Genomic DNA, 25,673 nt, shown 5'->3' with positions numbered 1-25,673 from the left:
AGAGAACTAGTGACAAGGCTTGGTGCTTGGGGTCAGCTGAATGGGTGCTCAGGGAAACTCCTGTTCTTGGAGATGGACCTCCATCTACAGTGGTGCCTCGCAAGACGAAAAGAATCCGTTCCGCGATTCTTGTCGTCTAGCGATTTTTTCGTCTTGCGAAGCAAGCCCATTGATTAGCGCTACAGCGGTCTAGCGGCTTTCCCTGATCAGCTGTTAAGCGGGTTTTTCAGCGGAACAGCTGATAGGCGGCTTAGGAAAAGGGGGGGAGTGAAAAAAACCCGCGGGGACGCGCAAGATTTTTTCGTCTTGCGAAGCAACCCCATAGGGCAATTCGTTTTGCGAAGCGCCTTGCAAGACGGAAAACCCTTTCGTCTAGCGGGTTTTCCGTCTTGCGAGGCGTTCGTCTTGCGGGGCACCACTGTACATGCCTCACATTGCATGGAGAGAGCAGGAGAAGCAGAAGAAAAGCAGCTGGCACATCGGAATCCCAGACCCCCACTGCTCCTTATAATAATGATGGGCTGCCTGATCTCGAGCCCATCCTAAAGTGACACTGAAAAAGCTGCATATTAAAGGCAAATGGATAACTGTACTAGTGAAAACTTCAACCTTGAATATGTAGTGTTGAATTATTGATGGCCTGAAGTTGTGTTATTTCTAGAGACATGAATTCATTCCGGTTCTATCTCAAATATAGCTATTATATGATATCATGAGGTGTCATGGGAGCGGTAGTACCTTTGGTGGTCCCCACCCTGCACTCAGCTCTCACCTGTGCCTTCCAGAAGCTATCAGGATGAATCAGGGGCCACAATCCCAGGAATGGCTTCAACCGGCTGGCAAAACCAGGTGAGGATAGCTGATGGGTCTCAAATCCTTGGGGGGCTGGGGAATTCTGCTGCACCTGAAGTCAAGCCCTGGTGGATGGAGAGGATGAGAACAGTGAATCCCACAGTCTAGAAGGCAGATTCTGCCCATCCTGCAGAGGAAAGTGAAGGGCAGATGGGATCGTCAACCGGGGAAGGAAGCCCATCGAGAAGGAAAACTCTGGTCCTAAACCTTCACTGCCTCGTGAGTTATGTTCAGGAGAAGAAAAGGCTATGGAGGGAAACCCACACAAATCCAGAGTGGACTCTCTAAGACAGTTGGATGGTGTCCTGCACACCTTCTTCATTCAACTCCTGCAGCCAAGCTGGTGCCAAACACACTGCTCTGCTTTCCTTGGGACCATATCAGCCGGGCTGAGAAGAGGGTCTTCTTGTCTAGGCAGCCCAGGACCCCCAAACCCACTGCCCAGGCTGGCAGTGCTACAAACACAGCACTTTCAAGTGGGGAGATGGGCTCAGAGCTGTGTATCAAAGTCTCTCCAATGTGGAACAAGGGAAACAGAAAGAAAATTTACATCAAAAAGGTAAAGGTAAAGAGACCACTGACTATTAGGTCCAGTCGTGGCCGACTTTGGGGTTGCGGAACTCATCTCGCTTTATTGGCCGAGGGATCCAGCGGCATACAGCTTCCGGGTCATGTGGCCAGCATGACTGAGCCGCTTCTGGCGAACCAGAGCAGCGCATGGAAACGCCATTTACCATCCCGCCAGAGTGGTACCTATTTATCTACCTGCACTTTGACGTGCTTTCGAACTGCTAGGTTGGCAGGAGCAGGGACCGAGCAATGGGAGCTCACCGCATCACGGGGATTCGAACCGCCAACCTTCTGATGGGCAAGTCCTACGCTCTGTGGTTTAACCCACAGCGCCACCCGGATCCCATATTTACATCATACGGCACTGTAAAAGTCTTCAAAATATTTGTTTTTCGAAGAAAAGACCACAATGTATCATGTGGCCCCTTCAAAGCTAATGAAAGTCTTGTAGCTGGAGCTTTTGGGGGTGCAGGACAGGAAATCTCCTGCTGCCATGATCCTTCCAACTGGGATTCAGTCCTCATCATGGGACTGAAATTGCCCTGGTTGTGCTGGTTGATGATCTCCAACGGGCCAGAGGCTGAGGGGGAAGCTGTTTCCTGGTTCTGCTGGTTCTCTCAGCGGCTTTGGAGACCTTTGGCCATGGTGTCATTCTGGACCCTCTAGGGGAGCTGGGGGCCCTGCTATGCAGTGGTTCCCCTCCTTCCTCCTGGGCCATGTCCAGAAAGTGGTGTTCAGACCCCTGGATGCTTACTTGTGGGGTGCCTTAGGACTCCATTCTCTCCCCCATGCTTTTTACTATCTATATGCAGCCACTGGGAGAGATCATCAGGGGGTTTGGGCTGGGTGTTCACCAGTATGTAGATGATGCCCAGCTCTTCCTTTCTTTTAAATTGGAACTAGTGAGGATGGTGAATGCCCTGTGTGTCTGTTTGGAGGTGGTTCGAGGATGGATGGCGGCTAACACATTGAGGTTGAATCCTGACAAGTCAGAAATACTGTCCCTGGGGGAGGGTGGGAGCCTTCCTGGTCCTGATGGGGTAACTGTGCCCCTGAAGGACCAGGTGTGCAGCCTGGGGGTCACCGCCTTCTGGGATCCATTTGTGAACAGAATGTGTGAGTCAACTCTTTTTATACTTTTATAGAAGACTGTGTCGTGTCTTATCTTTTTTTCAGGGACTAAAGTGGAAAATAACCAAGGAAACTTATTTTAGAGGCTTTAGCGAGCCTGAGCAAATGCATCCGCTATAAGTTTAAAAGGGAGAATGTTACTCTGCTAAATTGTACAGGCATAGAAAAGTAAGGATCTAAGTACAGCGATAATTCCTAACCTATCGGTTCAAGAAAGTTCTGGTAGTTTTACTCTGCATGATTCAAAGCTGGTGTTTTCTCTAGATCATGGGGAGGCAAACTAAGGCCTGGGGGTATAAATGTGATGATGATGATGATGATGATGATGATGATGATCTTGTGGGGTTTTTAAAAGTTATTTTGGAATTCGTACTGCTATATCAGCTCACAAAATGTTATAGGTGGAGAAAATCACAGGGTTGCTGTAAAATATAATCCCACCCACGACTTCTCATTCATATACAATCTGTAAATTTGGGGAGGTCACACACCTCACCTGTGCTAATACTGGCAGTCTTTGGCCTCCACAGGCACACCCGGTGTGTAGAGCCTCCAGCCACAGGCACTGTCTATCCTGAAAAGGGGTCCTTTGACTGGGAAGATGACAGGCAGCGTAAATTAATAATGCAGAGTTTTAAAGAATAAAAGCTTTACTGAATTAAAAGAAGCTTCTTCATAAACAACATGGTTCCAAACAGTTTGACTGAGAATGTTTTTATTAACCGTGACCGGCTAATGGGTTTACGACCCAACTTAGCTTTTAACAACAGCCCGGCACGCTTCCTTCAGCTGCGCGTTCTTGCTTCCTCTGGTCACGGCTAGCAGAGTGAACACAGCGGTCAAAGCTGTCACGTTGCTTCCCACAGACACACAGAGCCTTCTTTTGTGTCTATTTACAGTTCTTTATTGCGACATTTCTCAAAACTCTCCAGGACTTCTTGCAGACATGGCAAAAAACGCGTCCTTTCCTCTCAGCAACCAAGAGAGAACAGAAAACTCCTCCCAGCTTCTAAAGTTGACGTCAGAATGTTGAGGCATCATGGGACAAACTTAACCTGTTAAGTTCTGACTCCAACACCCCCTCTTGCGTCAAATTCTGACAAAACATGTGGATTTACCACATAACTCTCAGGTTCACACTGTGCGAAACTAACCCACGCACCAGTGGCCTGATATCTTTCAGGTGGAATACCCTTCGTTGTGCGACTTGACCGTCTGGGCACAAACTCAGATGTTTCCCTTGACACAACATCACCAGCAGGTGTGTCCTCAGCATCCCGGGATTCCCCCTCTGACTTATAACGACTTCGAATCTTCTCCCTTACCCTTACCGGAGAACTAGGCTCACTCTTGACCTCCCTTTTAACAACTTGTGGAGATGCCCCACCCTGCTCCAGACCTTGGTCTGTGACCTGGTCGTCATCAGCAGACTCAGCCTCTTCTTCCTCCTCAGAATCTGAAAGACATTCTGAGAGAACATCACGCCCAACAGGAGTCTTTGACCTTACCTCCTGTTCATAGAACTCAGCGCGTTTGCTGATCAGCAACTTACTCTGATCACCTGAAGGGAAAGCAAACCTCCATGCACGTGCTGCTGGCTCATACCCACAGAAGATCATTTTCCGGAACTTGGATCCATCTGGCCCTTGCAAAGCCTCAGGCACTGGCACAGACGCGTGCGATCCAAACTTGCGCAAAAAATGAATCTGGGGTTTCCTGCCATGCAACAAACCAAATGGTGTGTCACCTACCATTGAATTGTAGGTACGATTCCAGGTGAAGCTTACATACCTGATTGCCTCCAGCCAAAACTTTGGTGGCAACCCAGAATCTGTCAGCAACACCTTTGCAGTCTTAACCAGAGCTTCACATCTTAGCTCAGCCCACCCCCTCTGATTGGGTGAAGTCACTGTGTGACGTATCCCTTTCTTGTGAAAGAACCTCTGCAAAGCAGATCCTGTAAACTCAGCTCCTCTGTCACTTGTGACAGCTTGCACTTTGGTGGAAAACCTTATTTCCACTTCTTCTATCCAACTTTTGATCAGTTGTGCTGCCTCTTCTCTGGATTTTAGACTGTGAGTCCAGGTGTTCTGCGTAAAGCTATCCTGCATTGTCAGCAGAAACCTTGACCCTCCCAGACTTGGTTCCTTTACAGGACCCAACAAATCTATGTGAACCATTTCAAAGGATTTGGTGTGTACCCTCTCAGTGTGTACTGGGTAACTGCACCCTTTCACCTTTGCCTGTCTGCATGCTTCACAATCTATGACACATCCACATTCGACAATGTGACAACCGTTAGCGACCTCGGGTAGAATCTGTAGTTCTTCTACAGAACCATGAGCTGTTCTAGCATGCCAGAGATGGGCACATTGCTCATGAGCGGGAATTTCAGCACACAGGGCTTGTGCTTTCTCAACCTTCCCCTCACCCTCCAGAGACGTTTTAAGAATGAAAAGATCATTCTGCCCCTTTTTAACCTTGGCAAGCATCCTCCCTCCTTTGGAGATTGTGCAGGTTTCACCCTGAAAACAAACCGTAAATCCCTTTTTCAGTAAATAAGGCACAGATAAAAGACAGCGTTGCATCCCAGGAACAGTACAACACTCCAACGTTTCCTGTAAAACACAAAAATGCAAATTTACAGCATTAGTCACATTATTTCTCTGTTCATTTGCAAACAGTACAGTTCTCCCGGCAGGAATTGCCGTGCAGTTCCACTTCTTGACAGCAGGTGTCTCTGGAATCAAATTATGATTCGCTGCAGAGTCTATAACAAAACAAAACTCAGAGCTTTTTTCACAGCTGTTCTCAAACAATGCCATACTAGCAGTTATTTGATAAATCTTCCCCTGGTCTCCGTCACGTCCACCAGACTCAGTTGCTCGCCTGGCTCCTTTCCCAGACTGGTTTCCATGGTAACCCGACTGATTCCCATGTGAGTTGGCCTTGACAACATCCTGCCTTGCCTCCTTGCTCCGGTGGGGGCAATTTCTTCGCAGATGTTCTGGAGAATTACACACGTAGCAACGACGAGTGGAAAAACACTGGGGTGAGCTCTCAGCTGGCAAAGCTTCCGGGACATCAGCTCCGCCCCTCCTGGAAAAGCACTGCCCCTCGGCATTCACAGTGGAAACTTTTCCAAACTTGCTTTTGGGCTTCTCTGCCCCCCCAACACTTCCAACAGCACTCCGTGAGGCTGTAGATTCAGGGCTTCTGGCTGAGCCCTCGGCACCCTCCTGCTTCTGGCCTCCTGCTGAGCTTTGACACAAACCCCTCAGCACATTCCAGGCTTCACAGGCCGACTCAATGCCTTCTAAATACGGTAACAGCTTAGCGTGTACGCTCGCTTTCATCATGCAGATCTCAGCTCTCTCAGCTTCCTCTCTCTGCATTTTCTCCTCCAGAGAAGCAGACTGCAGCTTTCCTGCATCTCTGTCCACCAGCCCCACATTTTCAGCAGCAGCCGGTTTGCCTTGGGACGGTTCCTTCTTTGACACCTCCCACAGGCCAGTTGCCCAAAACCAGGCCCTCACCCTTCTGACCCAGATTTCCCACGACTGGGTGGTGAGCTCTTCCAGCCTCTCAAACGGAGCTTCAAGCACCTCTTGGCCTTCTGCCATCTTCCCCCGGGGCCCAGCGTACTCACGTAAACAAACAGCCGCTCTCCAGCTCCCGGTCTAGCAGGTTAGCTCCCAGCTGAGATCGTCTGCCTCACCACTTCAGGCAGGACTCAAAGCTGTCTCAGGCATCGGCATCAGCTTGCCTTCAAACGCTAGGCACAGCTCTCAGCTCTAAGCAGCCTTTTTCCAACAGGCTTTCTGTCCATAGAGAAACAATTCCTGGCAACACAGCATCCAGCAACAGCGTCTTTCAGCTTGCTTGCTTGCTTCAGACACAGGCCCCGCTTCAGTCAGCGCCACTGCCTCCGAACGCAGAACTTCAAAGCATTCCAGCAGCCCTAGCGATAGCTTTACAAGCGGTGATTTATGGCCCCCATAACCTGTGAATGTTTTTATTAACCGTGACCGGCTAATGGGTTTACGACCCAACTTAGCTTTTAACAACAGCCCGGCACGCTTCCTTCAGCTGCGCGTTCTTGCTTCCTCTGGTCACGGCTAGCAGAGTGAACACAGCGGTCAAAGCTGTCACGTTGCTTCCCACAGACACACAGAGCCTTCTTTTGTGTCTATTTACAGTTCTTTATTGCGACATTTCTCAAAACTCTCCAGGACTTCTTGCAGACATGGCAAAAAACGCGTCCTTTCCTCTCAGCAACCAAGAGAGAACAGAAAACTCCTCCCAGCTTCTAAAGTTGACGTCAGAATGTTGAGGCATCATGGGACAAACTTAACCTGTTAAGTTCTGACTCCAACAAGATTGCACGCAGACTCTGCTCACGGCTGAGACAGACAGACTCTTGCTGAAATCTTACAGAGAGCACAATGTGCAACTGGCTACTACGTCACATGTCAGAATGACTCCACAGTTAGCAGTTAAGCCTGAATAAATTGAGGAGGCCCAAATGACTGTGCAGTCCCTGCACTTCCCAGCCTGCTTGGCTGCTTCTGCTCTCATGTGTCTTTGTCACGTGACCAAAGATTCATGCAGTCGCTGTCATCGGATGATGATGGATTGTATCTCAGCTTGTCAGTCACTCTGACATTGGCTACAAAGAATAAGAGGAACAGAAATGCTTTTGAGGTGCAGCTTCCGTATCAATCCTGAGAGCCATTCCATGGACTCTGCACCCGTTTCTGATGACAGGTGTACATTATCCTCATCCTCAAGAAAGGACAATTAAAGATGGAAGCCTGAGAGAGAGGAAAAGGCTTGTGGCTGCTTCCTGGGTGGGATTGCGGAAACAAAGAGCCGCTTCTGAGAAGGCCTCCCCCCTCCTCTCTTGTCACGGCTAAAAATTGACCGCTGTTTCTTTAATGCTTAAAAAGCTGCGGGTTGTATATATAGAGTGAGAAATGTTAGTTTGGTGTTGGGTTGGTTGGTTGGTTGGTGAAAGCTGGCAGTGTTGATGTGTGTACAGTTGGTCAGTCGCTTTTGCAGAAAGACTTTTGAGAATACAGTGGTACCTCGGGTTAAGTACTTAATTCATTCCAGAGTTCCATTCGTAACCTGAAACTGTTCTTAACCTGAAGCACCACTTTAGCTAATGGGGCCTCCCACTGCCGCTGCACCACCACCACAATATTTCTGTTTTCATCCTGAAGCAAAGTTCTTAACCTGAGGGATTATTTCTCAGTTATCGGAGTCTGTAACTTGAAGCGTCTGTAACCTGAAGCGTCTGTAACCAGAGGTACCACTGTAAAAGCAGAAAGTACTCTGCAAGGATGCTCTTCTCGTGGACTCTTTCATGCTGACAAGGGCCCAAGGAGCAGGCTGAGGCGACCAAGGGAGGCCAGAACCTTCTCTTTTCTTTCTACAAATACTGACATCTCTTCCTCTGGACTTCCTCTCCTCTCCAGGGGACCAAGGAATGGACTGGGCAGAATCGCTGTGTCTGGACAGGGCAGGGCTTATGGGGCAGGAAGAGGATGGAGATTGCGGGAAGGAAGGGTGGGGGGCAGGACCCCCCACTTTCCAGGGATCCCTCTCTGGTCGCCTTGAGGGGGGGGGTCGATTACTGGGCGGGAGAGAGAGGCCAAGGCTGTTCCACCAGAGATCCTCCGCAGCTGCCACAATGGAGACCCCCGCCGCCAATGCTGCCCTTCCCTGCCCCAGGGATGCTCCTCTCCCTCCCCCCCACTTCCTTGACCCCCTCCCTCTCTCCTGAGTCTCCCCTGCATCCAGAGGCTCCCTTGGCTCTGCCCACCCCACACCCTGAGCCCCCATCTCTCCAGCCGGAGGCGCCCCCCCCCCAAGAGAAGATGGGAGGGACAGGGGGGTCTCTATCCAGGCGTCTCTCGCGCCGCTTAACCCTTTCATGGGCCGCTTTTCTCCGCGCAGAGCCAGGGGAGACGGGTGAGGGGTCCGCCCTGCGAGGAAAGCCCCCTGGGGGCGCTTGTGGGAGCTGGCGGGGGTCTCTGGGTCCTTTCCCCCCCCTCTCCGCCCCCCCGCGACCCCTTTACCTCTTTCTCCTCGCTCCCGATTCTCCTTTCCTGCAGCATCCACGGGGGGGGGGGTCCCCTGCCTCCTCCCTCCCCTTTCCGAAAGCGCCCCCCCAGCTACGGGGCAGAGCAGCAATCCGGAGTGGAAGCTCCACTTCCGGGAGAAGCAGAAAGGTTGGGAGGGGGGCTCCCCGCCCCACATTTCTGGAGCAGAAACCGGATTGGAGGAGGAGGAGGAGGAGGAGCAATGTATTGGGGGCGGGATCTGGGATTGTGTGGGCGGGATGAGAGAAGGATGTGCCGGGAGGGGAGGGAAAGTGTTGAGCGGGTGGGGGGGGGAGAAGGAGGAGAGGAAATCCCCCCCCGTCTTCCTTCTGGGGATCAGGAGAGGGGGAGGGGCTGATCCCGACAATCCAACAGCGAAGTCACAAAATGAGTTCTGCATTTAAATCAGATCAGACTCCGAGTTCGTGTTTTGGCAACATGACAGGTCTGTCTGTCCGTCGGGATGCCTGAGGATTCCTGCTCGCTGCCTTTTCCTGGCCAGCCTGAGAGATCACTGGAAAGGGAGGATTTCTTGACTCCAGAATCCATCATCGCAGACCCGTTTCATTCAGGCATAGAGATCTGCTCTTTGGACAAGCCTGCTTGGATCATGTGGATCACCAGTGGATCATATGAATCATCACTGGATCATCCATGATGTCATACCCGTCTCACGGAGAGGGGGGCTCAGGAAGAATCTCCTGCCACGTGACTGGGGGAGTCTGGAGGCTGACGGGGGTCAGACAGGGCTGCTGTTTTGCTCTCCTTACTATTTCAGCTCAGGTTTTACTGAAATGGGTGGATTCATTGAGGAAACGGGGCTACGTTGCAAAGAGGCCAATGTGTCTACTTTGTTACCACCCAGTGAGTTGTGTTGCAAAGGCCATTTGCAGAAAGGCTCCTATTGTATCACCTGCGGCTACATGCCGGAGTTTGGGTGTTTTGTGGAAATGTGTCTCTATAAATGCACTTATCCCCGTGCATTTATAATGGCAAGACATTAAATCCCACGAGATGTGCAAACTGGCTGCTTTTGGAAGCACCACTCTACAGCCCTGCCTGTTGCACGCTTACTTAGGAGTAACCCCTACGCGGTTCAAAGAGATTTGCCTTCTGCTGCACGCTTACTCAGAAGTAAGTCCCCATAGTCGCCTTTGGCTGGACTTGACCATCCAGGGGTCCTTTACCTTGGGTAACAGGGGCCAGCCCCCTGCTGCAGCCCCAGCCCCCGCTGGCTGGTCACATCTTCCACGCCAAGAAACTGGGCAGAGCCTTTAGGAGCCTCTGGCTGAACCTGCTGCTCTTCTCCCTGGCACCGCCATCTCCACGCAGGTGCCCCCGAGGCAGGTTGGCCTGCAGTTCCCCTCAGTGCCAGCCAGCACGATGCCTGCACTCAGGAAACCTGGAGGGCACTGGCTGAAGTCTGGGAGCCCTCAGTGCCAATGCGCAGCTGCTTTGCTTTTCCTCCGCCTGGCGGACATCCACACAGCACCCTACAGGGGGGTGGTCTCTTGTTCAGATGCCCTCCCTGGGGAAGAGTCGTTGGCCACAGGAAAGTGTGCCAGGAGGGGCCATTGAGAGGTCAGTCTGGCACAGCCAGTGGGGAGAGTGCCTTCCTTGGGTGGGGTGGGGTGAGCTTGGATGGCCCCCTGCCTGTGATGCTTAGCTGAGATTCCTGCAATGCTGGGGGTTCAACTAGATGGCTCAGGAGGGCCCTCCCTACTTTACAGTTCGAACCCCCCGCACTGCCCCCTCCACACCACCCAGATGGGACTCTCTGGTCCAACCCCACAAGGCCATTCCTCTGTCTGGACGGGGAGGGGGAGATCAGGTTCGCCAGCACTGCAGCCCCTAACTTTCAAGCTGGGGCAGAGATGCCGATGCTCCAGGGTCTGGGCTGGCCACAGGCACCCATGGGCGTGGATGTTGAGCCTTTCTTTGGGAGGGGGGGGGAGTTACAGAAAAATCTAGGTGCGAGGCTGCTCAGTCCCCCAGCTCGTCGGGCTGAGCCCTTCGGGTCCCTGCGGAATAAAGGGAGGAGTCCAGCCAACCGGAGCAAAGAAAGAGAGATTGCAAGGAGCTCCAAAGGGACTTCTCCAAACGGGCTGAATGGGCCGAAAATACAGTTCATTGTCAAGGAGATTAAAGTGATGCATGTTGGGGGAATGCCCCAATGCGCAGCTGCTTTGCTTTTCCTTAGTGTTATGTACTGAGTTGAATAGGATCCAAACTGCAGCAGTCTGATTGGTCCTAGAACAATAGGATCCAAAATGCAGCAGTCTGATTGGTCCTAGAACAATGCAGCAGTCTGATTGGTTGGCAGGAACCACCCAATCCTGCTCCAGATAGAAGTGAATCCACAACCTGATTGGCTTACAGTAGAATTCCGGAATTAGCCAATCATGTGCGGCCCATTGTGTAAATAATGTATATAAAGCAGATACTGTGAGGGGACTTTCATTCATTCCTCCTCACCACTATGAGCTGAATAAAGAGCATGAAATCACTTTGCGACTCTGAGTATATTTCACTGGCGACGAAGGTGGGATTCCGCTGAGCTAACTGCCACACACAGCACCGCAGCACCGCCGCCTGCCGCACCGCTGCCTCGCACCGTGTATCCAGGCTTCAGCTCCGGGACACAAGGAACGCAGAATGGCAGCCAACAGCAGCTTCTCGCCATTCAACCCAGCATCTGGAGACTGGGAAGCATACGCCTCCCATTTCACCTTCCTCCTAGAAGCCAAAGGGGTCACCGACGAAGAAGACGCCAAGAAGAGGGCGATATTCTTCAGCGTCTGCGGAGAGGAGACGTTTGAAATCGCCTGGGCTCTCCTTGCACCTGAAGACGTCGCTACTGTTCCATACAAAACAATAATGGAACAGCTGAAGGGGCACTTTTTGCCGCAGCCTTCAGTGGTGGCTCGTCGAAATGCCTTCTGCACAAAGCGACAAGCCCCTGGGGAAACCATAACTGGGTTTGTGACCTCTCTCCGCCAAGCCGCCCGGTTCTGCAACTTCTCAGAGCTGGAGAACATGCTTCGTGACCGCCTCGTCGGTGGCCTGAAGGATGAGAAGCTGCAACGACGCCTCTACGCTAAGAAGGACCTAACGTTCCAGGTCGCTCTAGAGGAGGCCCTGGCAACGGAAGCTGCCGAGAGGTCGACGCAAGAGGCACGGCCGAGCCTGCCATCCCAACCGAGGGTCCACCACGAAGACCTCACCGACGACTCAGGATCCGACAGGGAGGAGGTGCACCGAGTACAGCAGCACACTCAAGCAGCGCACAGACCACAGCTGCCTCGACGAGAAGGAGGAAACTGCGCAAGCTGCGGGGAGAGTCACGAGAGGAGGACCTGCTGTTTCCGCAACGCAGAGTGCAGGCAGTGCAGAAAATCGGGACACATCACCCGGGTGTGTCGGGCTCGGCCCACCCGACACCAGGCATCAGATGACCAATCCAAGAGCCCCAGGTCCCGGGGCCCAACACACCAAGGCAACTCGACGGAGCTCACGGACTGCCAGGTATACCAGTTGCCCCACCCCAACGTAGAGAAAATTTATGTAGAGGTACAGATAGAGGGGGGCCCCATGCCGCATGGAGCTTGACACGGGTTCAACTCTATCCATAATCTCGGCAAGGACCTTAAGGAAACTGTGTCCTACTGGGGGTCCCAAACTCAGGCCGGCCCCATTCACCCTACGGGATTTCCAGAAACGTAAGGTCCCTTGCTGACTCTCCACAGAGAAGAGGAGGCGTGTCCTGCCTATTAACTTATTCTGCCCAGCAACATATCTGTGTGTGTGTGAGAGAGTCAGTCAGTCAGTGTATCGGAGAGAGTGAGAGTGTTAGAGATCCTAGAGATTAGATTGCTGCTAAGAGCAGCTGCAGACTCTCAGTGTAGCATTGCTTTTATGCTTAGAATACGTAGCTCTGTATATAGTTTTGTACCATAGTTATAGTTATAGAATAAAAGGAAGATATTTTACAGAGCTGCTCTCCGAGTGGTTTATACTCTGCAAGACTCTGCAAAACTCTGCTGCGCAACGACTGAAGTATTGAGACAGTGAATCCGGTGCTCTCAGCTCTAAGCTGTGAGTCCACAGCACTGTGACCATTTCCTGCGGGAAGGAGGTCTCTGGCGGTGCTACCCAGCTCGCCCAGCCCAGTCGGGGTTGAGGTGCAAGAGTCCAGTTGGTGCACTGGCTCTCTAGGGCGATGCTGACATGGGGACCTTCAGGGTGCAATACCGAGGTCGGATGCGGCAACTGGACTTGCTTGTGGTCAAGGGCCCCTACATTAGCTTACTGGGATTGGCATGGTTTGGACCACTGGGGCTAGCTGTCACCGGGGTGAACCACACTAGCTTACAAGTGGACGTGGACGCCATCTGCAAGGAATTTCCAGGGGTTTTCGATGGGAATTTGGGACAGTATACGGCCCCCCCATTGCTCTATAGCTTGACCCCGCAGTACGACCGGTCAGGCTCAAGGCCCGCCGGGTCCCCTTCGCCCTGAAACCCCGTATAGACGAGGAATTGGACCGGCTCATGGAGCAAGGAGTGCTGGAGCCGGTGCCTAATGCCCCCTGGGAAACCCCAATCGTCACACCCGTCAAGCCTAATGGTTCGGTCCGCATCTGCGCAGACTACAAATGTACCATAAACAAGGCCCTCACGGCCCATGCATACCCAGTGCCAGTGGTCAGCCATGTCCTTGCCACCCTGGCTGGGTCGAAAATTTTTGGCAAGCTGGACTTGGCCCAAGCATATCAACAGCTGCCAGTAGATGAGGCCACAGCAGAGGCACAGACGATTGTGACGCACAGAGGAGCGTTCAGGGTAAAGCGGCTGCAATTCGGTGTCAGTGTGGCACCAGGCATATTTCAGAATCTAATGGACTCGCTCCTTAAAGGGATTCCTGGTGTCACCCCCTTCTTCGATGATGTGTTAATTGCCGGGCCCACACCAGAGGAGTTTGAGGACCGCCTCCGCACCGTTCTGCACCGTTTCCAGACGGCGGGTCTCAAGGTGAAGCGGGAAAAATGTCTACTAGGAGTGCCTCAGGTGGATTTTCTGGGATTTATGGTGGACGCAGAAGGGGTCCACCCGACTGGGGACAAGGTACGGGCCATTTGTGAGGCCCCAGCGCCCAAGAGCAAGACTGAACTTCAGGCCTTCTTGGGACTATTGAACTTTTACCATTCCTTCCTTCCCCACAAGGCGGCGGTAGCGGAGCCCCTACACAGACTCCTGGACAAGCGGGCCCCTTGGGTGTGGGGCCAGCGCCAGGAGGCCGCATTCCAGGCAGTCAAGGACTTGCTTGTCTCAAACTCAGCCTTGGCACACTTCGACGAGAGGCTGCCAGTGGTGCTAGCATGCGACGCCTCGCCCTATGGCATTGGCGCTGTCCTGGGACACCAACTCCCGGATGGAAGAGAGGTACCGGTAGCATACTTTTCCCAGACACTCAATGCAACCGAGCGGAACTACTCGCAAATCGACAAGGAGGGGCTGGCAATCGTGAAGGGAGTAAAAAAATTCCATGATTTCTTGTACGGGCGGCCCTTCACCGTGGTGACTGACCACAAGCCGTTGCTTGGCTTGTTTGCCCCCGAAAAGCAGACCCCCCAAGTGCCGTCTCCTCGCGTCCTCAGGTGGTCAATTTTCCTTGCCAGCTACCAGTATGCACTGATTCACCGCCCAGGGAAGGCAATGGGCCATGCGGACGCCCTCAGCAGGCTACCACTACCAGAAACAGGCCCTGACCCAGCACCTGCACAAGAGGTTATGAGCCTGGAGCTGCTTCCCGACGCCCCATTCAGGCACAAGAAGTTGCACACCATTCCAAGAAAGATAGGGTCATCTCCCGGGTCCTGGACTGGGTGTGGAGGGGATGGCCCATCAGCAGCCCTGGGCCAGAATTCTCTGGCTACACAACCCGCAAACATGAACTGTCTGCCCACAAGGGGTGCCTGTTATGGGGAAGCAGAGTCGTTGTTCCCCAGCCCCTCCGCAAAAGGGTCCTCACAGCCCTACACGAGACACATCCAGGGGTAGTAAGAATGAAGGCCCTGGCCAGGAGTTATGTGTGGTGCCCGGGGATCAACGGAGAGATAGAGGCCTGGGTCAAACACTGCCAGGCCTGCCAAGAATCCCGCCCAGATCCCCCAAGGGCCCCAGTCCAGTCCTGGGAATCCGCCCGAGCACCATGGTCACGCTTGCATGTGGACTTCGCTGGCCCCTTTCAGGGGAAAACATTCTTCATAGGGTGGACTCCTACACCAAATGGCTGGAAGTCGCACTGGTACCGTCCACTTCCACGTCCACAGCCATCCGGGTACTACGCAGGCTGTTTGCAACCCACGGGCTCCCTGACACTCTCGTCTCAGACAACGGGACTGCATTTACGTCAGGAGAATTCCAAACCTTCACAGCGCAGAACGCCATCCGCCACATCCGTTCGGCGCCGTTCCACCCTGCCACCAATGGCCAAGCAGAACGCATGGTGCGGACCACCAAGGACACCCTTCGCCGCATGACGCAAGGGGACTGGGAGTACCGCCTTGCCACATTCCTTCTAGCACAACACAGCACCCCCAGCTCAACGACTGGCCGGAGCCCCGCTGAACTACTAATGGGTCGGCGCCATGCAATCAGATTGGACCGCCTTCACCCCGATAGAGCTCAGGATGAGGTAGTGGTGGGGGAAGGCAGGAGCCCCCGGACCTTCGAGGCCCAGGACCCAGTGTACGCAAAGAATTTTGGGGCAGGCCCAGCATGGGTACCCACCACAGTCACCAGGGTCACTGGCCCCGTGTCGTACGAGGTGCTAACGGATGGGGGGCAATGCTGGCGCCGCCACTGCGACCAGATACGGCGACGATTCCCGGGAGAAACCCAGGAGGAGGACAGGTCAGAGGAGTCCCAAGGGAACAGCGGGGCAGTGAGGCCCATAGAGCAGGAGGGGCCAGCAGGAGAGGCAGAATCATTAAATACAAAGAGGACCTGTGAGGCCGAAAGGACACCGGAACCAGAACCACGACTGAGCGAGCCAGTTGCACCAGACCAAACAGCCCCATCACAGCCAGCATCCTTGGAACACGAGCCAGAACCTGGAGCCCGGACCAGGGAACACCCCAGGCTGCAACGCACATGTAGGCCGCCTGCATCCTTGAGGACTATGAATGCGACCTCCCGGGCAGGACTGGAACTTAGAGGGGAGGGGTGTTATGTACTGAGTTGAATAGGATCCAAAATGCAGCAGTCTGATTGGTCCTAGAACAATGCAGCAGTATGATTGGTTGGCAGGAACCACCCAATCCTGCTCCAGATAGAAGTGAATCCACAACCTGATTGGCTTACAGTAGAATTCCAGAATTAGCCAATCATGTGCAGCCCATTGTGTAAATAATGTATATAAAGCAGATACTGTGAGGGGACTTTTATTCATTCCTCCTCAACACTATGAGCTGAATAAAGAGCATGAAATCACTTTGCGACTCTGAGTATATTTCACTTAGCCTGGTGGACATCAACACAGCACCCTACAGGGGGGTGGTCTCTTGTTCAGATGCCCCCCCTGGGGAAGAGTCTTTGGCCACAGGAAAGTGAGCCAGGAGGGGCCACTGAGAGGTCAGTACAGCACAGCCAGTGGGGAGAGTGCCTTCCTTGGGTGGGGTGGGGGGAGGTTGGATGGCCCCCTGCCTGTGATGCTTAGCTGAGATTCCTGCTATGCTGGGGGTTCAACTAGATGACTCAGGAGGGCCCTCCCTACTTTACAGTTAGAAGCCCCCGCACTGCCCCCTCCACCCCACCCAGATGGGACTCTCTGGTCCAACCCCACAAGGCCATTCCTCTGTCTGGACGGGGAGGAGGAGATAAGGTTTGCCAGCACTGCAGCCCCTCACTTTCAAGCTGGGGCAGAGATGCCGATGCTCCAGGGTCTGGGCTGGCCACAGGCACCCATGGGCGTGGAGGTTGAGCCTTTCTTTGGGAGGGGGGGTGTTACAGAAAAATCTAGGTGCGAGGCTGCTCAGTCCCCCAGCTCGTCGGGCTGAGCCCTTCGGGTCCCTGCGGAATAAAGGGAGGAGTCCAGCCAACCGGAGCAAAGAAAGAGAGATTGCAAGGAGAGAGATTGCAAGGAGCTCCAAAGGGACTTCTCCAAACGGGGTGAATGGGCCGAAAATACAGTTCATTGTCAATGAGATTAAAGTGATGCATGTTGGGACAAAAAAAAACTACGCCCGTTAATATAATGTACAGGCTCATGGGTCTGAATTGGATTTCTCTGTGTGCTCTGGGAGACCAGGGGAGAGGGGAGCTGGTCACAGCAGGAGGGGGAGTCTCCCTGGATGCTTCAGCAGCCGGCCTCCTCTGGGTCTCCTGGCCCCCTCCTCTCCCCTCTCTGAGCCTAAACTGCTCTCTGCCCCAGCCTCTTCCTGCTCACCAAACCCTGTTTCCTCCTCAGCTTGCAACACCTCCCCTCCCGTTCTGCTCCCTTTCCTCCCTCTTTCTGCTCACTGCCATCCCCTCACCAGTCCCCAGGATCTAAGCCTTCTTCCCTTGTAGGTCCCCCAACTGGTGCCTCCCCCCCCCTGCACCCAGCTGTTCCATGACAGAAAAAGCAAAAACAACAGTAAAATCAGTATGATAGCAATATGAACTGTGGGCCTCTGGTAGGAAAGCTCCCTAGCAGCATGACTGAATAAAAACTTCTGGGACTATGGAACAATACTACCTTCCCCAAACCCCAGAAAAAGCTGGAGCTCTGGGGTTGCCCCATGGGGTTCAAGAGTGAAGATGGGCCCATCAGGAGACTTCCCTGGTCCCTGCAGCCCCTCCGTTCCCCTCTTGCAATTAGGCTTGGGGGGAAATCTCCCATTCAATTTCAGTATTTCAAGTTTTCTTCAGAATGCTTAGGAGGCAGGGATGAAGTTTGGGTGAAGAATCAGTGCTTGGAGATCATGCGGTGGGGGAATGACAGAGTTTGGTGCAAAAACCGTCTTGCATGCTTGAGTAGAGCAACTCCAGGGCATGGGCCAAGTAGCAGCAGGGTAGGGGCCACGTGCAGAGCAAGTCCCACACTGAGGTCAAAAACACACACAGAGGCAGCAGGACTTCTTCAGTAATAGTTTACTGAGCTTTCAAAGCATACAGTTCTCACTGGGTCCCCAGTGAGGCACAAAACATGGCTCCTGAGAGCAAATCCAGTTTCAGCAATATTAAAATACAGCATGCAGGATATCCAAGTCAGGCACACAAACCGGCAGAAGGGAGCAAGGGAGGAAAGAGGCTGGAAGGACACAGGGCAATGGAGGTGTGTCTTTCGCTTCCTGTCGCCTGGGAGGGAAGTCAGGAACTCGGCATCTGCAGGGGCTTCACGAAGAAAACCTTTCTGCCAGCTGCTTCCAGGCAGATGAGCATCCCAGAAATCCAGATTCACCAACTCCCCCTCACTATCAAAAGGTACCTTACATCTAAAATTATACTCACTAGAGTGAGACGTTACCTTCATTATTTCATTACTATACAGTTTTACATATAAACAGCAGAACCTCAAATACATGACATGCTTTTAAGATGGATTTCCTGCTGAGTTCTGTGGAGTTTGGATGAAAAGGTATGAACCTTTTAAGAGATCTCTTGCAGACAGTAGTCTTTACATTAGAGATTCAGGCTTGAAACAATAAGTGATTCAGGTGTTTGTTGATGATATTTTGATCATGGCACAGACAAGTAAACAGGTGGAGAAGTTTGCTAGGGAGCTTGGAAAACGGTTCAAGATCAAGCAGCTTGGAGATGTCAAATCGTATTTAGGCTTAGAGATCACAAGAGCAAGTGATGGAAGCTTTTTGCTTCGCCAGAAAGGTAAGATTGAACAGTTGCTTGAGAAGTTCAGGATGTCTGATTGTGCAGGTGCCAAAACTCCCATGGAGGCTGGATACGTGAAGGAGTGTCAGCAAGTAGAACGCATTGTGTTCGAAAATACTGAACTCTTTCAGTCAGCTCTGGGTAGTCTACTGTATCTGTCACAGTGGAGCAGACCAGACATAGTGTTTGCTGTCAATCTGCTCAGTAGAGAGGCTTCAAGTCCTAGTGTGCAGGCCTGGAATGGTATTAAGCGGGTGCTATGTTACCTGCAAGATACCAAAGATTTTTGCCTCAAGATGTCAGCTGAGGGCGGTGTCAAGCTGACCGCATGGGTGGATTCGGATTGGGCTAACCTTGAGGACCGAAAATCAGTGTCAGGCCTAGTGGTGAAGTTTGGAGACTCAGTAGTTGGGTGGAGGTCCCGGAAGCAAAGTCTCATAGCGCTTTCATCTACTGAAGCTGAGTTCAGTGCGCTATCAGAGGTTTGCAGAGAGCTGGAGTTCTATGTGTGTTTGGTCGAGGAAATCTGTGGAGAGCATTGTCTGCCCATTGTGGTGCATGAAGACAATCAACCATGCCTCAAATTGGCCGAGACGGGGCAATTCAAGGCGAGGACCAAACATTTGGACATACGTTTCCGGAATGTATGTCAGAGTGTTCATGAGGGGCTAGTTGTTCTGAAATACTGTCCCTCAACCAAGAACCTCGCTGATGGTTTCACAAAACCATTAACCTTCCAGAAGCACGAGGAGTTCTGTGAGGGTCTGTGTATGGGGAAAGCATTGTTGGCTATTGTCCCCAGATGCAGGACAAGAGGGGGTGTGGAGTTTGGAACTGACAGGGTTAAAACTCCATGGTGTCCTGTATCTGGGAGGAGCTTGACGCAGAGAAGTGAGTCACAGTCTGTATCTCTGTTCAGACTTGCTTTCGATTCTGCCTGAGACACAGCTCAGCTCAGAGGCTGCGTGTGTGCTTTTGAGCACAGAAGATGCCGGGAAGCTCCGATGGAATGTGACTGATTTATGGCTTGTAAATAAACGCTTCTAGAGATAAGAACCGAACTGTCTTTGGACTTGATTTATCCCTCATCTCACACGGACGCAGGACCGCTGCTACTCTGCTCTCCTGCCCAGGTCAGCCTCAAGCCCCAAAGCAGAGCTGCACAGGGGAAGCGCTGACTGGACGCAGGAATTGATTCTCCCAAAAGTTCATTGATGTGAAGAAAAGAGTGGACTCTGAAAGGAACATGTCCCACACTCCATACATCTAAATGGGTTCTCCCCTCTGAGAGTCCTTAGATGTTCCTTAAACACTCCATTATAACTAAAGCACTTTCTGCAATCTTTCCCTTTAAACAGCTTCTCCTCTTTGAGGGTTGATGGGTTTGTAGGGTGTCAACTGTTAAAGTTCTCCCTGTCCATGAGTCTGTTGATGTAGGACTTCCACTAGGACGGAACCTCTGTCTACTTGACATTTATATGGTTTCTCTCATGTGCGAGTTTGTTGATGTAAATCAAGGGTTCCACTCGGACTGAAGCTCCTTCCAAACTCCATACATTTAAATGGTTTCTCCCCTGTGTGAGTCAGATGATGTCTTCTAAGGCTTGCATTGAAACTGAAGCTCTTTGTATTGATGGAAGAGATTCATAAAGACCAAGCGGGCTTTCTCCCGGGAAGACACTTGTCTGATAATTTGAGGAACATAATTGATATTTTGGAAAAACTAGAAGTGAATATAAACACTAAAGCAGTTCTGATATTTGTGGGTGCGGAGAAAGCTTTTGACAATATCTCTTGGAGTTTCATGAAGAAGAACCTACAGGGGATGGGGGTAGGCCAAGGATTTGAAAATGGTATAGGTGCAATATACTCTGAACAAAAGGCTAAATTAATTGTAAATAATGTTGTGACGGAAGAATTTAAGATAGAAAAAGGGACACGACAGGGGCGCCCAATCTCCCCACTGCTTTTCATATCGGTCCTGGAGGTTCTGCTGAATATGATTAGAAGGGACCAGTTGGTCAAAGGTATACAGGTCGGAGCCAAACAGTACAAACTGAGAGCATTTGCAGATGACTTAGTATTGACGTTCCAGGAGCCAGAATCTAGTACTAAAAGGGTTTTAGAATTAATTCAAGAATTTGGTCAAGTGGCAGGATTTAAACTGAACAAGCTAAAAACTAAGGTTTTAGAGAAAAAATTAACACCAATTGAAAGAGAGAGGTTTCAGAATGAGACAGGCCTGACTGTGGTTAAGAAAGTGAAATACTTGGGGATTAATATGACAGCCAAAAATGGTAACTTATTTAAAGATAATTACGAAACATGTTGGACAGAAGTGAAAAAAGATTTAGAAATTTGGTCAAATTTGAAGCTTTCACTGTTGGGTCGTATTGCTGTGATAAAAATGAATGTATTGCCTAGAATGTTGTTTTTGTTTCAGACATTGCAAATTGTGGACAAGATGGACTGTTTCAAGAAGTGGCAGAGAGATATCTCTAGATTTGTCTGGCAGGGCAAGAAGCCCAGAATAAAATTTAAGACATTAATTGATGCCAAAAAAAAAGGGGTGGATTTGCCCTGCCAGACTTTAAACTTTACTATGAATCAGCAGCTTTTTGCTGGTTGAAAGAATGGCTACTTCTTGAAAATACAGACATTTTGGATCTAGAAGGCTTTAACAACATATTTGGATGGCATGCATATTTATGGTATGATAAGGTCAAAGCACATAAAGCATTCAAAAATCATATTGTCAGGAAAGCATTGTTCAATATTTGGATAAGATACAAGGATTTATTGGAAAATAAAACCCCAAGGTGGTTGTCACCGATGGAAGCGAAAGCTCTGAAAAGGCAATGGACAATGGTTCTGGGATCGAAACCGGGGAAGGGAGGGTGGCGTTTGGAAATCCAAAGGCTGTTTGATTTTTTTTAAACTTTGTGTTGTTATTAGTATAAAAATGGGGAATCCGTGGAAGGGAAACTGGGTTGACCTTAGAAAAAAAAATTTTTAAGTATAAATGATTGATGTATATAAGTTAAAAGTTGATATGTAAACTGAATTAAATATGATAACAAATTAAGGCTAAAAATTTAGGGATAAGAACTTGTTGGATAAATATTTGGACATGGAATACAAGAAGGGGAGGTGAGGAGAAGTTCTGGAAGAAAGTTATTGAAAATTTGGATTATAAAGGGGGAAATTTTCCTTTTTTTTTCTTTTTATCTTTTGTACTACTTGAAACTTTAATAAATATTATTTAAGGGGAAAAAAGAACATTGGCTTCCAGGTGGAAAAATCAAAATTAGAAACAGAACTGTTAGAACCCAAAACTAAGATTTTGTCAAAGATGTATAACTTGCTGTTGAAATGGAATACTCAGGATGAAATGGTGAAATCTGCTATGATTAAATGGGCACAAGATGTTGGACATAATATTATGTTTGCTGACTGGGAACAGTTATGGACCACAGGTATGACGTTTACGGCATGTAATGCCCTAAGAGAGAATATTATGAAAATGATGTATAGGTGGTACATGACCCCAGTCAAGGTTGCAAAAATTTATCATTTGCCCGATAATAAATGCTGGAAATGTAAAGAAACTGAAGGTACATTCTTTCACCTTTGGTGGACGTGCCCAAGGATTTATTTATTTTTTAAAGATATTTATTGAAATTTTAAATAATAAAACTAACTTTATAATCAACCAGAAAAAAAGAAAACATTATCACATTCAAACAGAAACAGAAAAATACAGCAAAAAACATACAAAAAGTAAATAAAAGAAAAACAGAAAAAAGAAACATGAAAATCCAATTTTTTACTTATTATTTTTATAACCTTCTTTCCTGACTTCCTCACACCTCCCTTTTCTTTAACACACTCATATTCAGCAGTACCTTACCTTCTTTCAAATCTTATTCTATATTTATACTTTCCAACCTATTATGTCTCCAATTTTTCCTTTCCTTGTACGTCCATTTTTACCTGTTCTTTATAACTTAATCCCTTTGTGCCATTTAGTTTAAATTTGACATAATATTATTCAATTCTTTTTCACCCTTATTCTTTTAAAACATTTTTTACATATTCCTTTCAAATATGTCACTAATGCCATATTATCTTTATAGTCTGAACATCATTTTAACATTCAAACACTTTGCAATGTTTTTGCAGGTAGTCTTTGAACTTCTTCCAGTCCTCTTCTACTAACTCTTCTCCCAGGTCTCGGATTCTGCCAGTCATTTCTGCCAATTCCATGTAGTCTATCACTTGCATCTGCCATTCTTCCAGGGTGGGCAAATCTTGTGTCTTCCAGTACTTTGCGATGAGTATTCTTGCTGCTGTTGTTGCATACATAAAAAAAGTTCTGTCCTTCTTTGGCACCAATTGGCCGACAATGCCCAAAAGGAAGGCCTCTGGTTTCTTAGGGAAGGTATATTTAAATACCTTTTTCAGTTCATTATAGATCATTTCCCAGAAAGCCTTGACCTTTGGGCACGTCCACCAAAGGTGAAAGAATGTTCCCTCATTTTCTCTACATTTCCAACATTTATTATCAGGCAAATGATATACTTTTGCAAGCTTGACTGGTGTCATGTACCACCTATATATCATTTTCATAATATTTTCTTTTAAGACATTACATGCCGTAAATTTCACACCGGTGGTCCATAACTGTTCTCAGTCAGCAACATAATGTTATAACCAATGTCTTGCGCCCACTTAATCATAGCTGATTTGACCGTTTCATCCTGAGTGTTCCATTTTAACAGCAAGTTATACATTCTTGAAAGTACCTTAGTTTTAGGTTCTAACAATTCTGTTTCTAATTTCGATTTTTCCACCTGGAAGCCTATTTTTTAATCCATATTAAAAACCTCTCTAATTTGATAATAATGTAGCCAATCTTGCACTTTATCTTTTAATTTCTCAAAACTCTGCAATCTCAATGTGTCTCCATTTTGTTCTAATATCTCCAAATATTTCAGCCACTTGGCCTCCATATTGAGTCTTTTCAGAGCCTTAGCTTCCATGGGTGATAGCCACCTTGGGGTCTTGTTTTCTAATAAATCTTTATATCTTATCCAGACATTAAACACTGCTTTCCTGACAATATGGTTCTTGAATGCTCTATGAATTTTAACCTTGTCGTACCACAGATATGCATGCCACCCAAACGCATTGTTAAACCCTTCCAAATCCAAAATGTCAGTGTTCTCCAGACGTAGCCAGTCTTTCAACCAGCAGAATGCTGCTGATTCATAATACAACTTCATGTCAACTTCTCGGTAGTGGCGCCCGTCCTGTGGAACGCCCTCCCATCAGATGTCAAAGCGATAAACAACTACCTGACATTCAGGAGACATCTGAAGGCAGCCCTGTTCAGGGAAGTTCTTAATATGTGACATTTTAGTGTATTTTTTATCTTTGTTGGAAGCCGCCCAGAGTGGCTGGGGAAACCCAGCCAGATGGGCGGGGTACAAATATATTATTATTATTATTATTATTATTATTATTATTATTATTATTATTATTATTATTATCTGGCAGGGCAAACCCCCCTCTTTCTTTAGCATCAGTCAATATTTTAAATTTTATTCTGGGCTTTTTGCCCTGCCAGACAAACTTAGAAATGTCTCTCTGCCACCCCTTGAAACAGTCCATCCTGTCCACAATCTGCAAAATTTGAAACAAAAACAGCATTTTTGGCAGTACATTCATCTTTATGGCAACAATTCAACCCAACAAGGAAAGCTTCAATTTTGACCAAATTTCTAAATCTTTTTTAACCTCTGACCAGCATTTTTCATAATTATCTTTAAATAAATTCAAATTTTTGGCCGTCATATTAATCCCTAGATATTTCACTTTCTTCACCACATTTAAATCTGTCTCCTTCTGAAACCTTTCTTTTTCCATTGTTGTCAAATTTTTCTCCAAAACCTTAGTTTTTTGCTTGTTTAATTTAAATCCTGCCACCTGACCAAATTCTTGAATCAGTTCTAAAACTCTTTTCGTACTAGATTCTGCCTCCTGTAATGTCAAAACCAGGTCATCTGCAAAGGCCCTGAGTTTATATTGTTTAGCTCCGACCTGGATTCCTTTAATCAACCGGTCCCTCCTAATCATGTTCAAGAGCACCTCCAGGGCCGAAATAAATAGCAATGGAGAGATAGGGCAACCCTGTCGTGTTCCTTTTTCAATTTTAAACTCTTCTGACACCACGTTATTAACTATCAATTTTGCTTTTTGTTCTGAATAGATTGCGTCTATACCATTTTCAAACCCCCGTCCCACTCCCATTCCCTTAAGATTTTTCTTCATAAAATCCCAAGAGATATTGTCAAAGGCCTTCTCCGCATCAATAAAAATCAAAACTGCTCTTGTGTTAGTGTTCGTTTGCAATAACTCCAAAATATCAATAATGTTCCTTGTATTGTCAGACAAATGTCTGCCTGGGAGGAAGCCTGCCTGGTCTTTATGGATCACTTCATTTAACACTCTTTTTAATCTGTTAGCTAAAATATGTGCAAAAATTTTATAATCCACATTTAAAAGGGAAATGGGACGGTAGTTCTTGAGTTGTGTCTTTTCAGCTTCAGATTTTGGTATAAGTGTGATGAAAGCTTCTTTCCATGACTCCGGTGCCTTCTTCCCCTCCATAATCTCGTTGCACACCTCCTTTAATGGTTGAATTAAATAGTCTTTCCAAGTCTTATAATACTTGGAGGTTAACCCATCCGGCCCTGGAGACTTGCCCAGTTGCATGTTCTGAATGGCACCTTCAATCTCCTGTTCCGTTATCTTATGGTTCAATATTGTCTTGTTTTCTTGAGATAGTTTTGGTAATCCATTAGTTCTTAAAAATTGGTCTATATCCGTCTCTTTCTGCGGCCCCTGGGTATAAAGTTGTTTGAAGTATCTCTGGAAGCATTTTCTAATCTCCACAGGATTTGGATATTTCTCCCCTCAATCTCAAGATTGGTAACCGTGTTCAACTTCTGTCTTTTTTTCAACTGCCATGCTAGCAGTTTTCCACATTTATTAGCCGATTCAAAGGTCTTTTGTCTCATTTGTTTGATTTTCCATTCGACTTCCTGATTTATCAATTTCATATATTGTACTTGATATA

At 48.8% G+C, this 25,673-nt stretch overlaps 2 protein-coding genes across 2 annotated transcripts in view; both read right to left on the bottom strand.

Moving 5' to 3' along the window:
• Nucleotides 1-8,864, bottom strand: part of LOC309541359 (uncharacterized protein) — a 38,627-nt gene extending 29,763 nt beyond the window's left edge. Inside the window, exons 1-2 of the mRNA XM_082239163.1 lie at nucleotides 8,637-8,864; nucleotides 3,050-3,146 (exon numbers count right to left, since the gene is read on the bottom strand). The gene's annotated coding sequence lies outside the window, so the exon portion shown is untranslated. The remainder of the gene's footprint in view (nucleotides 1-3,049; nucleotides 3,147-8,636) is intronic.
• The window catches only part of LOC309541310 (uncharacterized protein), a 39,964-nt gene that overhangs the window by 2,694 nt on the left and 11,597 nt on the right, over nucleotides 1-25,673 (bottom strand). Inside the window, exon 2 of the mRNA XM_082239041.1 lies at nucleotides 773-917. The gene's annotated coding sequence lies outside the window, so the exon portion shown is untranslated. The remainder of the gene's footprint in view (nucleotides 1-772; nucleotides 918-25,673) is intronic.

Source organism: Podarcis vaucheri (assembly GCF_965113315.1).
Source record: "Podarcis vaucheri genome assembly, chromosome: 10".
Taxonomy (NCBI): Eukaryota; Metazoa; Chordata; class Lepidosauria; order Squamata; family Lacertidae; genus Podarcis; species Podarcis vaucheri.
Note: the sequence above shows the minus strand (reverse complement) of the source record. Positions and strands in the feature narration are given on the sequence as shown.